The sequence below is a fragment of the Amblyraja radiata genome, unplaced genomic scaffold (genome assembly GCF_010909765.2).
Source record: "Amblyraja radiata isolate CabotCenter1 unplaced genomic scaffold, sAmbRad1.1.pri S118, whole genome shotgun sequence".
Classification (NCBI taxonomy): Eukaryota; Metazoa; Chordata; class Chondrichthyes; order Rajiformes; family Rajidae; genus Amblyraja; species Amblyraja radiata.
In genome coordinates this window covers 302,892-320,000 of record NW_022630104.1, presented here as the reverse complement: position 1 = coordinate 320,000, position 17,109 = coordinate 302,892, and the positions used below count along the sequence as shown (strand labels likewise).

Below are 17,109 nucleotides of genomic sequence, written 5' to 3'. Positions count from 1 at the left end.
CAGTGGGAGATTGGTTTGCATGTACCGGAAGATTCAGTGTTGGTAGTTTAGATACATTTATAATTCAGTCTGAAGCCCTGGATAAATTCATCGAAAGCACACCAACATTAAATGAAATAACACATCATTCTTTCACTGGAAATCATTATTTCTTATTTTCATCGAAGAAAAGTGCTGGAGTAACTCAAGGGATCGTGCAACATTTTTTGTGGGCATGTACAGGTGACGTTTCGGATCTCATCCGTTATTCGGAGTCCTTCTTCAGCGACTCGTTTTGTGTTTTATTTTTACTCGATCCTTCAATTATTTGCTTGTAATCTCCCATGGTGCAGTCAATGGCTGTGATGCAAGGTGTTTGTTCTGTGAGTGTCACTAATGACAATCAGCAGGTATGAGCCCATGTCGCTGGAGAAATATCGCTCTCTATATATCTCGGTGCCCACCAGAAGGCATCGCCACAGAGCTACAGAGTTGACCGACTGAGGGAGCCGCAGTAGTTAATTGTGTCTTCCTGCTATGGAATATCCATTGATCTATCGAATTGAAGATATATATTACCCTGTAATAGCGGTTGTCGCTGTTTTCGGTAATTTGTTTTGTCTTTAATTTCCATGTACTTGCATTAGCTGTGAGACATTCCGTGTACTCCGGCGCATTCCGTGCACTTCTGTTTCAATAATTCACTTCTTTACTTTAATTCCGTTTTTCTTACTGTAACTGCCGCAATGTGCACGTCATGCCCGTTGTTTAATCTGGTCTGGGTAACTATTTGGACTGATTGCGCCGTTCAGAGCCCTGACCAGAGAGCAGGTATCAGATAACCGCTCTGGACAATAGACAATAGGTGCAGGAGAAGGCCATTTGGCCCTTCGAGCCACCACCGTCATTCAATGTGGTCATGGCTAATCATCCTCAATCAGTACCCCGTTCCTGCCTTTACCCCATATCCCCTCAGTCCGCTATCTTTAAGAGTCCTATCTAGCTCTCTCTTGAAAGTATCCAGAGAACCGACCCCTGATGCAGAGAATTCCACAGACTCGCAACTCTCTGGGTGGAAAAGTGTTTCCTTGTCTCCGTTCTAAATGGCTTACCTCTTATTCTTAAACAGTGGCCCCCTGCGTCTGGACTCCCCCAACATCGGGATCATGTTTTCTGCCTCCAGCTTGCCCAAACCCTTAATAATTTTACATGTTTCACTAAGATCCCCTCCTATCCTTCTAAACTATAGACCAGGCTCGAACAAGCCCAGCGCTCCATTCTCTCAGCATATGGCAGTCGCGCCATCCTAGGAATTAACCTTGTAAACATACGCTGCACTCCCTCAATAGCAAGAATGTCCTTCTTCAAAATAGAGGACCCTGAGATTGGATATTTGTTGACCAGGAGCGGAGAGAATGGCACCTTGGGCTCCTTCCGTGGATAGTCTGAAACCAGTTAGTGAAATTACATCTCTTCCCACTCGGATAGACCTGCTTAACTGAATATATAATCGATATATTTTCTGCACTCGTCGCTGCGTGAATCATAGTCCCGCTTTAGACCTGTAATGCTACAGCTCAAGAGATAAAGCAAGTGAATGTCACGAGCTGGTTTCTGATTCTATGAAAGTGTCAGAACTTTAATATGCGTTAATTCAAATGTAAACAGATGCTGTCACGTAATATTATGTCAGTTAATGTTATGTATCTTGATATCCTCTCCTTCGAACGATCTGTAAATCCGAATTTGTATCCGCAGATGTATCTATACATCTTCGCCATCGTGCCACAGTCAGTACTGCCGGTGTCACACATTTCCGGAGACACAGGTTCAATCTTTACCTCCCGTGCTATAAGAGCAATGTTTCATCGTTCGTGCACCGACGCCGCGCTACTGGCTGTGCTCTTGTTTCCTCTCACCTGCAATTGAGCTGTATATTAATGGTTTCTGTAACTGTTGTACATGGGACTAATAGTGTAAATGGATGCGACTATCTGGGGAAAAGACTGTAGTCTCTGAACTTTGTCGGGGCTAAAGGTCATTTGATCAACGCATCCAAGTTTGAAAACCTTCCACTCAGCCAATGTTCCACAGAACACTTTATGCGGGTCTTGTGTCAGTAATATCTCTTCTCTCCTTCATAGTGAACTTGTTGGCGATTGTGATTCTCTGTCGAGGTAAATGCGGTCTCTCCAAATGCATCACTCTACCTGGTGGCCATGGCAGCGTCTGATCTCCTGGTCGGCATCACTGATCCGTTTCTGCGACAGACTATTCTAAGTTACTTCGCGTATTCTTTTCTGAACATTACTCCCGTATGCACGACTATCTATTTTCTCATCTTTACAAACACCGCGGTATCTGTCTGGCTGACGGTGGCATTCACCTTCGATCGGTTTGTGACTATTTGTTGTGAGAAGCTGAAAACAAGATATTGCACTGAGAGAACGGCGGCTGTGGTTATCGGGGCAGTGAGTGTGCTGGGCTGTTTGGAAAACGTCCCTCGGTGTTTTACGATAACTCCTGGCAACGTGTTTGATAAACTTCCCTGGGGTTGCTACGCCAAACTACCTTCTATACGTCGCCTGCATGGATCGCATATGATGTCACACACCGCGTTCTAGTCCCTTATATCCCGTTCTTTCTGATTATCCTGCTCAATGTGCTGACGGTCAGGCGGATTGTAGCGGCCAGCAGAGTCCGCAGGGGGCTCCGGGGCCGCAGGAACGGAGAGAATGACAAGCATCCGGAGATGGAGAACCGCAGGAAATCCATTGTTTTACTCTTTAGTGTCACGGGCTCTTTCATATTGCTGTGGGCAACACAAGCTGTCTTTTACATCTTTACTAGTATTGCGAAGACCGGATATGACAGCTCCCCTACCGGTTATTACTATATCACGAGTGTCACGTCGAGGTTCTTACAGCTTCTCAGTACCTGCACTAACACGTGTATTTACGTGGTGACTCACAGTAAATTCAGAGGCGAGCTGATAAACGCGGTTAAATTCCCACTGAGCGCAATGCGTGCATATTTACAATCTGAATTGCATGCAACACGCAAACAGGATATTTGAGCTACCCACCCACGCCGACAATCCAACAATTTTAATTCATCCCGCTATGTTCTCTGCATACTCAAATTAAACTGCCCATTTGTTCTCACCACACACGTATACAACCAGTAGAGGTCACTGATCATCTAACTGACTATTCGCAGTCACAGTCACAGTCATGCAGCAGTGAATCTGCACCTATGGCTCGACTCGTCCCGGCTAACCGAGATGCCCAGTCAACGCTAGTCACATTTGCCCGCGATTCTCCTACTTGCAGTTTCATCTTTCCGATCAATGCACCCGTCGAATCGTATTTCAAATATGGTGACGGTTTCAATACCGCATATCTGCAATATATGGGACTTAACCTGAGAAGATGGGAACATCCTCGCCGTTACTGGGATAACATGACCGTAGAACAGGGTTCAAAGGGGGAGGGGGCTGGAGGCTGTGAGGTGGCGGATATTCGAATCGCTCCATCGTAACTCCATGAATTCATCCAGTGAGGAATAAACAGCAAATTTGTAGCACGCCATCCAGACGAATGTTTTGACATTAACATTTAAATGAGTAGCTATCCAATCTATAAACGGATGGTGTTCTAAACCGTAGTGAGTGACATTCTGATCTGCTGAGTACCATTGGCCCGCAAGCAACACACCCGGTCGACAACCAAAAGATCGGGGACGAATCAAAGTGAATAGAAACTTCATTTGTAACATCACACCCTACTTTTGTGGGCTTGTCTCCGCGAACAGAGAGCGTCAGGAGGTGGGTCTATCCCAACATTTAGGATAGCCATTTAAGAAACAGTTGGACAGGTAAATGGACAGGACAGGTTTGGAGGGATATGGAACAAACGCGGGCAGGCGGTACTAATGTAGCTGGGAGACGTTGGCCGGTATGGGCAAGTTGGACATAAAGGCCCGTTGCCGCACTGTATGACTCTATGGCTGTCATCAAAGTTTTATTGGAAAACATGAAAAAATCTCCACTGATCGTGTTCTGTCTTGTTCTTCATTTCTTCTACTATTGCGCCGTGTCAGATGTCCGACAACTGCCTCCCTTTTCAGTCGTACGATTCATTTTCACGGATGCATTTCTCACCATATCAGACCACGTTAGATTTGCAGCAGATGATCTGAATCGGACTAAACAATGCGAGGAAAACATATATTGATGGAGGATATCAGCGGGGCGGGACACATCCGTGCAGGGCACAGACTAACGGCGTTTTTCGTCGCGACCACGAAGGGGTCTGGTGACAGGACCCATTAAGATGCACACACCACAAATGCTGCCGTACCTACAGCGTTCTGATACGTTCTCTGCTGCAGGATGCAAAGTATTTAGAGATGACTTTGAAGTGTTAGTATATTTGTAGAAATAGTAGAATTGGAAGAGCAAATATGTAAGGAGATCGCACATATTTGTAGTAAGCACAAGTTAGTGCTTGTGGGAGATTTCAATTTCCATACATAAACTGGTAAACACATTCTGTAAAATGTTGTTTTATGGGAAGAATGGAGGACATTTAAAGGTCACATTTTAAGAGTACAGATTATTTATGTCCCTGTTCGGTTGAAAGGAAAGAGTAATAATTGGAAAGAACCATGGTTTTCAAGGGAAATTGGATACTTGGTTCGGAAAAAGAGAGAGATGTACAATAATTATAGGCAACATGGAGTTAATGAGGTGCTTGAAGAGTATAAATAATGCAAAAAGAATATTAAAAAATAAATTAGAAAAGCTTAAAGAAGATATGAGGTTGCTTTGGCAAGTAAGGTGAAAGTAAGTCCAAAGGGTTTCTACAGCTATATTAATATAGGGCTTTATTCTTTGGAGCGCAGAAGGTTAAGGGGGGACTTGATAGAGGTTTTTTAAATGATGAGAGGGATAGACAGAGTTGACGTGGAAAAGCTTTTCCCACTGAGAGTAGGGAAGATTCAAACAAGGGGACATGACTTGAGAATTAAAGGACTGAAGTTTAGGGGTAACATGAGGGGGAACTTCTTTACTCAGAGAGTGGTAGCTGTGTGGAATGAGCTTCCAGTGAAGGTGGTGGAGGCAGGTTCGTTTTTATCATTTAAAAATAAATTGGATAGTTATATGGATGGGAAAGGAATGGAGGGTTATGGTCTGAGCGCAGGTATATGGGACTAGGGGAGATTATGTGTTCGGCACGGACTAGAGGGGTCGAGATGGCCTGTTTCCGTGCTGTAATTGTTATATGGTTATATGGTTATATGGTTAATAGCAAAAGAATAACGAGTGATAACATTGGTCCATTAGAGAGTCAGAGTGGACAGCTATCTGCAGAGCCAAAAGCGATGGGGGAGAAATTGAACAAGCTATTTTCTTCGATATTCACCAAGGAGAAGGATATTGAATTATGTGAGGTAAGGGAAATAAGTAGAGTAGCTACGGAAACTATGTGATTAAAAGAAAAGGAAGTACTGACACTTTTGAAAAATATAGAAGTGGATAAGTCTCCATGTCCTGACACTATATTCTCTATGACATTGAGGGAAGTTATTGTAGAATTAGCAGGGGCTATGATAGAAATATTTTAAATGTCATTATAAACGGGAATGGTGCCGGAGGATTGGCGTACTGCGCATGTTGTTCCATTGTTTAAAAAAGGATTCCAAGAGTAAGCCTAGCAATTGTAGTCCTGTTAGTTTGACGTCAGTGGTGGGCAAATTAATGGAAATGATACTTAGAGATCTATATTACTAAAACACTGATCTTGGCCACTTTTGGCCCACTTTGCTGTGACCTGCGACAGAACGCCGCCACCTACGGCCGTCATTTTTGGCTACCTCGCCCCGAGCCCCCCCCCCCCCCCCCCCGCCTTCCGGGTGCGGAGGATTTTTCCGTCGATGAAAAATGAGAGAGATGTTAGTGTTTTTACGAAATTCCCCTTTCTCTCTGCTTCGCTCTGCTGCGGCATTGGGAGGGACTATAAAACCCGGAAGTGTCGTGCCTCACTCAGTCTCTGTCAGACCCAGCAAGACAAAGCTTACCTGCAGCTGTGAGTATAAATACAGCGCGGGGTTTGCTTCTACAGAGGCCCGGGGAGCCGTAGGTGAGAGGAGGACTTACCTGCAGCTGTGAGTATTAATACAGCGCGGGGTTTGCTTCTACAGAGGCCCGGGGAGCCGTTGGTGAGAGGAGGACTTACCTGCAGCTGTGAGTATAAATACAGCGCGGGGTTTGCTTCTACAGAGGCCCGGGGAGCCGTTGGTGAGAGGAGGACTTACCTGGAGCTGTGAGTATAAATACAGCGCGGGGTTTGCTTCTACAGAGGCCCGGGGAGCCGTTGGTGAGAGGAGGACTTACCTGCAGCTGTGAGTATAAATACAGCGCGGGGTTTGCTTCTACAGAGGCCCGGGGAGCCGTTGGTGAGAGGAGGACTTACCTGGAGCTGTGAGTATAAATACAGCGCGGGGTTTGCTTCTACAGAGGCCCGGGGAGCCGTTGGTGAGAGGAGGACTTACCTGGAGCTGTGAGTATAAATACAGCGCGGGGTTTGCTTCTACAGAGGCCCGGGGAGCCGTTGGTGAGAGGAGGACTTACCTGGAGCTGTGAGTATAAATACAGCGCGGGGTTTGCTTCTACAGAGGCCCGGGGAGCCGTTGGTGAGAGGAGGACTTACCTGGAGCTGTGAGTATAAATACAGCGCGGGGTTTGCTTCTACAGAGGCCCGGGGAGCCGTTGGTGAGAGGAGGAGTTGCCTGCAGCTGTGAGTTTTTACCCAAATCTGTAACGTTCCATCTCACTTCCAGAGAAGGATTCTGGTGGAAGCCTCTGATTGGTGGAAGAGGATCAGAGGAAGCAGCTGATTGGCTTGTATTGTATTTGTATTGTAATTGTAAGGCTCTATTGTATTTGGATAAGGGGGAGAATGAGGGCCCAGGGCAGTTTACTGTTCTGGATGTCAGATGTGGGAGGTCATGGAGTCTGAGTGCTCTCCAGACGTCCACATCTGCGCCAGGTGCGTCGAGATGGGGCTCCTAAGGGACCGCGTTAGGAACCTGGAGCAGCAACTCGATGACCTCTGTCTGCTCAGGGAGAGCGAGGAGGTCATAGAAAGGAGTTACAGGGAGGTGGTCACTCCAAGACCACGGGAGACAGAAAACTGGGTCACAGTTAGGAAGGGCAATGGGCAGAGGCAGGGACTGGTGAGTACCCCGGTAGCTGTACACCTTGAAAATAAGTACTCGTGTTTGAGTAAGGGTGGGGGAGACAGCCTACCTGGGGGCAGCGACAGCGGCCAGGCCTCTGGCACAAAGACCGGTCCTGTTGCTCAGAAGGGTAAGGAAAAGAAGAGGAGGGCAATTGTAATAGGGGACTCTATAGTCAGGGGGTCGGATAGGCGATTCTGTGGACGCAGACAGGAGTCCCGGATGGTAGTTTGCCTCCCTGGTGCCAGGGTCAGGGATGTGTCTGAACGTGTCCAAGAAATCCTGAAATGGGAGGGAGAGGAGCCTGAGGTTGTGGTGCATATAGGTACCAACGACATAGGTAAAAAAAGAGAAGAGGTCCCGAAAGAAGAATTTAGGGAGTTAGGTAGAGAGTTAAGGAGAAGGACTGGAAAGGTAACAATCTGAGGATTACTGCCTGTGCCACGCGACAGTGAGAGTAGGAATGGAGCGAGGTGGAGGATAAATGCGTGGATGAGAGACTGGTGCAGTGGGTATGGATTCAAGTTTCTGGATCATTGGGACCTCTTTTGGGGAAGGTGCGACCTGTACAGAAAGGACGGGTTGCACTTGAACTCAAGGGGGACCAATATCCTGGCGGGGAGATTTGCAAAGGCTACTGGGGAGACTTTAAACTAGTATGGTTGGGGGGAGGGACTCAAATTGGGAAAGCTAGCAGTCAGTGTGTGAAGCAGGGGGCAGAGAATGGTAGCACTCTGACCCAAAATGTAGGGGAGAGAGAAGAAAAATAAAATAATCAGAGAATAAGAGAGAATGGGTTTCTTAAATGTGTATATTTTAATGCTAGGAGCATTGTAAGAAAAGTGGATGAACTTAGAGCCTGGATTGACACCTGGAAGTATGATGTTGTGGCGATCAGTGAAACATGGTTGCAGGAGGGCTGTGATTGGAAACTAAATATTCCAGGATTTCATTGCTTCAGGTGTGATAGAATTGGAGGGGCAAGAGGTGGAGGTGTTGCATTGCTTATCAGGGAAGATATTACAGCAGTGCTTTGGCAGGATAGATTAGAGGGCTCGTCTAGGGAGGCTATTTGGGTGGAACTGAGAAATGGGAAAGGGGTAGCAACACTTATAGGGGTGTATTATAGACCGCCAAATGGGGAGCGAGAATTGGAAGAGCAAATATGTAAGGAGATTGCAGATATTAGTAGTAAGCACAAGGTAGTGATTGTGGGAGATTTCAATTTTCCACACATAGACTGGGAAACACATTCTGTAAATGGGCTGGATGGGTTGGAGTTTGTAAAATGTGTGCAGGATAGTTTTTTGCAACAATACATAGAAGTACCTACTAGAGAAGGGGCGGTACTGGACCTCCTGTTAGGAAATGAGATGGGTCAGGTGGCAGAGGTATGCGTTGGGGAACAGTTCGGGTCCAGTGATCACAATACCATTAGTTTCAATATAATTATGGAGAGGGACAAAACTGGACCTAGGGTTGAGATTTTTGATTGGAGACAGGCTAACTTTGAGGAGATGCGAAAGGATTTAAAAGGAGTAAATTGGGACAGTTTGTTTTATGGGATAGATGTGGAAGAGAAATGGAGTACATTTAAAGGTGACATTTTAAGAGTACAGAATCTTTATGTCCCTGTTCGGTTGAAAGGAAATCGTAAAAATTGTAAAGAGCCATGGTTTTCAAGGGAAATTGGACACTTGGTTCGGAAAAAGAGGGAGATCTACAATAGTTATAGGCAGCATGGAGTAAATGAGGTGCTTGAGGAGTATAAAGAATGTAAAACGAATCTTAAGAAAGAAATTAGAAAAGCTAAAAAAAGATATGAGGTTGTTTTGGCAAGTAAGGTAAAAGTAAATCCGAAGGGTTTCTAACGCTATATTAATAGCAAAAGGATACCGAGGGATAAAATTGGTCCATTAGAGAGTCAGAGTGGCCAACTATCTGCAGAGCCAAAAGAGATGGGGGAGATATTGAACAGTTTCTTTTCTTCGGTATTCACCAAGGAGAAGGATATTGATTTATGTGAGGTAAGGGAAACAAGTAGAGTAGCTATGGAAACTATGAGGATCAAAGAAGAGGAAGTACTGACACTTTTGAGAAATATAAAAGTGGATAAGTCTCCAGGTCCGGACAGGATATTCCCTAGGACATTGAGGGAAGTTAGTGTAGAAATAGCAGGGGCTATGGCAGAAATATTTCAAATGTCATTAGAAACGGGAATAGTGCCGGAGGATTGGCGTAATGCGCATGTTGTTCCATTGTTTAAAAAGGGGTCTAAGAGTAAACCTAGCAATTATAGACCTGTTAGTTTGACGTCAGTGGTGGGCAAATTAATGGAAAGAATACTTAGAGATAATATATATAAGCATCTGGATAAACAGGGTCTGATTAGGAACAGTCAACATGGATTTGTGCCTGGAAGGTCATGTTTAACTAATCTTCTTGAATTTTTTGAAGATGTTACTCGGGAAATTGATGAGGGTAAAGCAGTGGATGTTGTGTATATGGACTTCAGTAAGGCCTTTGACAAGGTTCCTCATGGAAGGTTGGTTAAGAAAGTTCAATGGTTGGGTATTAATGGTGGAGTAGCAAGATGGATTCAACAGTGGCTGAATGGGAGATGCCAGAGAGTAATGGTGGATGGTTGTTTGTCAGGTTGGAGGCCAGTGACGAGTGGGGTGCCACAGGGATCTGTGTTGGGTCCACTGTTGTTTGTCATATACATCAATGATCTGGACGATGGTGTGGTAAATTGGATTAGTAAGTATGCAGATGATACTAAGATAGGTGGGGTTGCGGGTAATGAAGTAGAGTTTCAAAGTCTACAGAGAGATTTATGCCAGTTGGAAGAGTGGGCTGAAAGATGGCAGATGGAGTTTAATGCTGATAAGTGTGAGGTGCTACATCTTGGCAGGACAAATCAAAATAGGACGTACATGGTAAATGGTAGGGAATTGAAGAATGTAGGTGAACAGAGGGATCTGGGAATAACTGTGCACAGTTCCATGAAAGTGGAATCTCATGTAGATAGGGTTGTAAAGAAAGCTTTTGGTGTGCTGGCCTTTATAAATCAGAGCATTGAGTATAGAAGTTGGGATGTAATGTTAAAATTGTACAAGGCATTGGTGAGGCCAATTCTGGAGTATGGTGTACAATTTTGGTCGCCTAATTATAGGAAGGATGTCAACAAAATAGAGTGAGTACAGAGGAGATTTACTAGAATGTTGCCTGGGTTTCAGCAACTAAGTTACAGAGAAAGGTTGAACAAGTTAGGGCTTTATTCTTTGGAGCGCAGAAGGTTAAGGGGGGACTTGATAGAGGTTTTTAAAATGATGAGAGGGATAGACAGAGTTGACGTGGAAAAGCTTTTCCCACTGAGAGTAGGGAAGATTCAAACAAGGGGACATGACTTGAGAATTAAGGGACTGAAGTTTAGGGGTAACATGAGGGGGAACTTCTTTACTCAGAGAGTGGTAGCTGTGTGTAATGAGCTTCCAGTGAAGGTGGTGGAGGCAGGTTCGTTTTTATCATTTAAAAATAAATTGGATAGTTATATGGATGGGAAAGGAATGGAGGGTTATGGTCTGAGCGCAGGTATATGGGACTAGGGGAGATTATGTGTTCGGCACGGACTAGAGGGGTCGAGATGGCCTGTTTCCGTGCTGTAATTGTTATATGGTTATATATGGTTAAAGGCTCACGGCTCTCTGGGCTGTGAATAACACTGAATGTATTGGTTGTAAAGTATTTGCAAATTTGTATCTGTAGGTTGTTACAAAAACGTTTACAGAAAAGAAAATGTATTTGTTGTAAAACGTTTGGAAATTTGTTTCTGTTGGGTTTAAAATAACAGTTTAAAGAAAAAAAAATGTATTGGTTGTAAAGAAATTGCAGATTTGTTTCTCTTGGGGTTTAAAATGGTTGCAGATGGATAAAGCATGAATAAACATTTTATTGGATCAGAACTGTGTTTAATTTTAAAATTAGCGCTCATTCTGTGATTTTGGCTCGGTTGAAATATGGCTTCGATGTCGTCATTTATGGTTAGCGGCAAGATGGCGTCGATAACGTCATTTCCGGTTCGTGGCAAGCAGCGAGATGGCGACGTCAAGATGGCGGCAAATGCTGCCGCTGCTGAATAGTTCATGACTTTACGGCTCTGTCTATGGTTAGTGTGTTTGTTAGATGTTATTTAAAAGCTGCATTTTGTTGCAGCAGCAGCCTCCACAGCAGACTTTAATTATTCGTTTTACACACTGTGTATTCAACACGTTCTGAAGTTACTTAGCATTTTAGTATTGGGTGTGTGTGCGTGAATGTGTGTGCGTGTGTGTGTGTGTGTGTGTGTGTGAATATGTGTGTGAATATATGTGTATGTGTGTGTGTGTATATATATATGTGTGTGAATGTGTGTGTGTGAATATATGTGTGTGTGTGAATATATGTGTGTGTGTGAATATATGTATGTGTGTGAATATGTGTGTATATATATATGTGTGCGTGTGTGTGAATATGTGTGTGTGTGAAAATGTGTGTGAATATGTGTGTGTGTGTGTGAATGTGTGTGGATATATGTGTGTGTGAATGTGTGTGTGTGAATATGTGTGTGTGTGTGTGTGAATATGTGTATGTGTGTGTGAATAAGTGTGTGTCTGTGTGTGTGTGTGAATGTGTGTGTGTGAATATGTGTTTGTGTGTGAATGAGTGTGTGAATGAGTATATGAATGTGTCTGTGTGTGTGTCAGAATGTGTGTGCAAATGAGTGTGTGTGAATGTGTGTGTGTAAATGAGTATGTCTGTGTGTAAACGAGTCTATGTGTGTGTGAATGAGTCTGTGTGTGTATGTGTGTGTGTGTGTGTGTGAATTAGTCTATGTGTGTGTGAATGAATCTGTGTGCGTGAGAGTCTGTGTTTGTGTGTGTGTGGGGTGGAGGGTGTGTGTGATCAACAAATGACACATAGTACAAATATAGTCTTTTGTAGTTCAGAGCTTATTTGTTATGTTTAATAGCCTGATGGCAATCAGGATGAAGCTGTTCCTCAATGTAGATGTTACAGTTGTTAGTTTACAAAAGTCGGACGTAGCTCCAGAAGTCGGGCATCAGTCAGTCCGCAAGCCGTGTGTGTGAATGTGTGTGTGTGAATATGTGTATGAGAATGTGTGTGTGTGTGTGTGAATCTGTGTGTGTATGACTGTGTGTGAATGTGTCTGTGTGTGTGTGTGTGTGTGTGTATGTGTGTGAGTGAATCAGTCTGTGTGTGTGAATGAGTCTGTGTGTATCTGAGAATGTGTGTAAGTATGAGTCTGTGTGTGTGTGTGAATGAGTCTGTGTGTGTTTGTGAATGAGTGTGTGTGTGTGTCTCTGTATGAGTCTGTGTGTTTGTGAACGAGTCTGTGTGTATGTGTGCTAATGAGTCTGTGTGTGTGTGAATCAGTCTGTGTGTGTCTGAATCAGTCTGTCTGTGTGTGAATGAGTCCATGTGTGTGAATGAGTCTGTGTGTGAATGTGTGTGTCATTGAGTTTGTGTGTGCGTGAATGAGTCTCTGTGTGTGTGAATGTGTGTGTGTGTGAATATGTGTATGATAATGTGCGTGTGTGTGTGTGTATGACTGCGTGTGAATGTGTCTGTGTGTGTGAATCAGTATGTGTGTGTGTATGTGAGAGAATGTGTGTGCAACTGAGTCTGAATGTGTGTGTAAATGAGTCTGTGTGTGTGAGTTTGTGTAAGGCGGAGTTTGTGTGTGATCAAAAGATAGTGCAAATAATATAATATTTCGTAGTTTAGAGCTTATTTGTTATGTTTAATAGCGTGATGGCTGTCAGGAAAAAACTATTCATCAATGTTGATGTTGCAGTTTTCAGTTTAAAATAGTCAGACGTGACTCCAAAAGTCGGGCATCAGTGAGTCCACAAGCTGTGAGAGTCAGTCAATCCAAAGGCCATGAGTTAATCCCAAGGCAGTGAGTGAGTCCAGACGTCACTCACCACCCCCCCCCCCCCACACTGGCATCTCCACCTCAAGACGTTGCCCTCCACTTGGCTATAGGATGCACCCTCTACTGAAACCGCCCACATGAGGACACCCCACCTTCTCATCAGCTCACGAGCGCCCCCGCCTGAAGCTGTCCCCTCCCTTGGCTGCACGACATTTCCCACCCCCCGCCCCACCGTGACAGACCCCGCCTCAAAAAAATGTTTTGCACAAATACTTCAGTGTTCATTAACAACTGAAATTGTATTTCGGCTGCTTTTACGACATAGCAGCTACATTAATGCCGGTGGAAGAACTACACATTCTCGATTCAAGATACCTATCCAAGTGGCCGAGGATACATTCTGCAACATCGAGAAGAACTCTAAGACGGTACATTTCACGAGGCAAGTGAAAGTAATTGTTTAAGATGAATGTGCAATGATTAGGGAAGAAAGCTTTGAGATGATGGACAGAACTCTTCAAGATGTCTTCAGCAACACTAAGCCCTTTGGTTGAAAGATGATGGTAAATGACAAAGTTTTCCTTAAGGATGGAACATTGACCAATGATGTTGTCATTAAAAGCGTGCTTCGTTGAATGATGACTTCTGAGATAAATTCGCAGATTTTCTTTCTTAAAATTTGACTGCTGACATTCTCTGTATTAAAATTGTCTCTTTCAATCAACAGGAAATAGTCATCAAGAGGCAGTGAGCAGCAGAACACAACAAGAGACACAACAAGTAAAAACATAATAATTTTCATCTTTATCATTTAAATTGTTTTATATTTTAAATCATTCACATTTTAAATTTTAATAAATATCTTTTGCACTTTTGATGTCTGTGTGTACTTCAACACAATAAGAACCTAATAGGCAGGAAAGGCTGCTCTGTGGGTGAGCCACTATGCGTGCCTGGGGGGAGGTTGTGGGAAGATGCACTGAATGTGTGGTTGGGAGGGGAATGGCAAGTTGCAGAGTGGGGGTGTGAAGGCAGGTGGGGTGACTGAGTGAACTGCCAGCATACCAGGCGTGAGTGACTGCACTGCCAGCCCACGAGCCATGAGTTAGTGAACTGCCAGCCCATGAGCCATGAGTTAGTGAACTGCCAGCCCAACAGCCGTAAGTGACTGAACTGCCAGCCCAATAATCCATTCAGTCGACCCTATCCCCCTTCTCTCTTACAGCCTGTCACATGTTTAGGGCAGAATATCTGGCAGTTTCTCAGCTGCCAGCCTGCCAGGTCCGAGGGATTGTACTGCCAGGCCTCGGTGACTGAGCTGCCAGCCCAAAAATTCATTCGGCCCACAAACTCCATGCTAGACCTCTGGAAATCTGTACCTTCGGTGCACAACAATCATACTAGCGCACCAGAAAGTTACCCCCCCCCCCCCCCCCCATTGGTGGAGAGGTGGAATATTGTGTTGGGTGTCCAGCCCTCCCGTGTGATGCTGGGACCCAACGGGTCCCGCTTAGTCTAGTAATATATATAATCATCTGGATAAACAGGGTCCGATTAGGAACAGTCAACATGGACCTGTGCTTGGAAGGTCATGTTTGACTAATCTTCTTAAATTTTTTGAAGAGGTTACTAGGGAAATTGATGAGGGTAAAGCGGTGGATCTTGTCTATATAGACATCAGTAAAGCTTTTGACAGGGTTCCACATGGAAGGTTGGTTAAGAAGGTTCAATTGTTTGGTGTTAATGGTCGAGGAGCAAGATGGATTCAACAGTGGCTGAATGGGAGATGGCTGTTTTATCAGGTTCGAAACCGGTGACTAGTGGGGTACCTCGGGGATCTGTGTTGGGTCCACTGTTTTTGTCATATACATCAATGATCTGGGTGATGGTGTGATAAATTGGATTAGTAAGTATGCAGCTTATATTAAGACAAGCGGTGTTGTGGATAATGAAGTAGATTTTCAAAGTCTTCAGAGAAATTTAGGCCATTTGGAAGAGTGGGCTGAAAGATGGCGGATGGAGTGTCATGTTGATAAGTGTGAGGTGCTACATCTTTGCAGGACAAATCAAAATAGGACGTACATGGTACATGGTAGCGAATTGAGGAATGCAGTTGAACAGAGGAATCTAGGAATAACTGTGCATAGTTCCCTGAAGGTGGAATCTCATGTAGATAGGGTGGTAAATAAATCTTTTGGTGTGCTGGCCTTTATAAATCAGAGCATTGAGTATAGAAGTTGGGATGTAATGTTAAAATTGTACAAGGCATTGGTGAGGCCAATTCTGGCGTATGGTGTACAATTTTGGTCGCAAAATTATAGGAATGATGTCAACAAAATAGAGAGAGTACAGAGAGTACAGATTTACTAGAATGTTGCCTGGGTTTCAGAACCTAAGTTACAGAGAAAGGTTAAACAAGTTAGGTCTATATTCTTTGGAGCGCAGAAGGTTAAGGAGTGACTTTCAAATTATGAGAGGGATAGACAGAGTTGACGTGGATACGTTTTTTTCCCATTGAGAGTAGGGAAGATGCAAACAAGGGGACATGATTTGACAATTAAGGGACAGAAGTTTAGGGGTAAAATGAGAGGGAACTTCTTTACTCAGAGAGTGGTAGCTGTGTAGAATGAGCTTCCAGTGGAAGTGGTGGAGGCAGGCTCGATTTTATAATTTAAAAATAAATTTGATAAGTATATGGACGGGAAAGGAATGGAGGGTTATGGTCTGAGTGCAGTAGATGGGACTAGGTGGGAGTAAGTGTTCTGCATGGACTAGAAGGACCGAGATGGCCTGTTTCCGTACTGTAATTGTTACATGGTTATATGGATAAATGTGAGGTTATCCACTTTGGTAGCAAAAACAGGAAGGCAGATTACTATCTAAATAGCGTCGTTGGGAAAAGGGGAAGTACAAGGGAATCTGGAGGGTCATTGTACATCATTCTACGCATGCAGGTACAGCAAGAAGTGAAGAAAGAGAGTCGAACGTTGGCTTTAATTACAAGAGGAATCGAATATAGGAGCAAATAGATATTTCTGCAGTTATACAGAGTCCTAGTGAAATCATACCAGGAGCATTGTGTGCAGTTTTGGTCCCCTAATTTGAGGAAGGACATTCTTGCTATTGAGGGAGTGCAGCGTAGGTTTACAAGGTTAATTCCCGGGATGGCGTGACTGTCATATGCTGAGAGAATGGAGCCGTTGGGCTTGAACACTCTGGAGGTTAGAAGGATGAGAGGGCTTCTCATTGAAATATATAAGATTGTTAAGGACTTAAAAGCAATGATCACATTGAATGGCGGTGCTGGCTCGAAGGTCCGAATGGTCTACTCCTGCACGTATTGCCTATTGTCTATTGATACGATTGTTCTTGTTGGGGGGGGGGGGGGTGTGTCCACGAAGGTATTGGCGGATCGCAAGGGAACGTTCAGGCTGGGATATTGTAGGCGGCAGGAGCAACGCTGTTCATGCCGTAGGACGACAGATGGCGCAATGGGCTAAGTGTTCGGCTGGCAACCGGAAGGTAGCTGGTTCGAATCCCGCTTGGAGTGCATACTGTCGTTGTGTCCTTGGGCAAGACACTTCACCCACCTTTGCCTGTGTGTGTCCTTGGGCAAGACACTTCACCCACCTTTGCCTGTGTGTGTGGATGTAATTATGTGAAGCACTTTGGGGTCAATGCAAGTTGACTAAAAATGTGCTATATAAATAAAGAAATTTTATTTAATTTAATACCCACCACCAGACACGACCCCTCCGCATAGCTCGCCTACGGCAGACATGTCCACGCCTGTCATCCAGTCTCCCTCTCCGTCAGTCTCCCTCTCCGTCAGACACGTCAGACTTTCGCCAGACACGTCAGCCTCTCCTCCACACACGCCTGGCCTTCCGCCAGACACGCCTGTCGCTGGGCCAGACACGGTTGGCTCTCTTCCATCCAAAGATCATAGA

General features: G+C 44.5%; 1 long non-coding RNA gene across 1 annotated transcript in view; it reads left to right on the top strand.

Moving 5' to 3' along the window:
• LOC116969175 overlaps positions 1 to 16,625 on the top strand; it is a 17,878-nt gene extending 1,253 nt beyond the window's left edge. The window contains exons 2-3 of the long non-coding RNA XR_004410660.1: positions 9,781 to 9,792; positions 16,615 to 16,625. This is a non-coding gene — a long non-coding RNA (uncharacterized LOC116969175). The remainder of the gene's footprint in view (positions 1 to 9,780; positions 9,793 to 16,614) is intronic.
• The last annotated feature ends 484 nt before the right edge of the window (positions 16,626 to 17,109 follow it).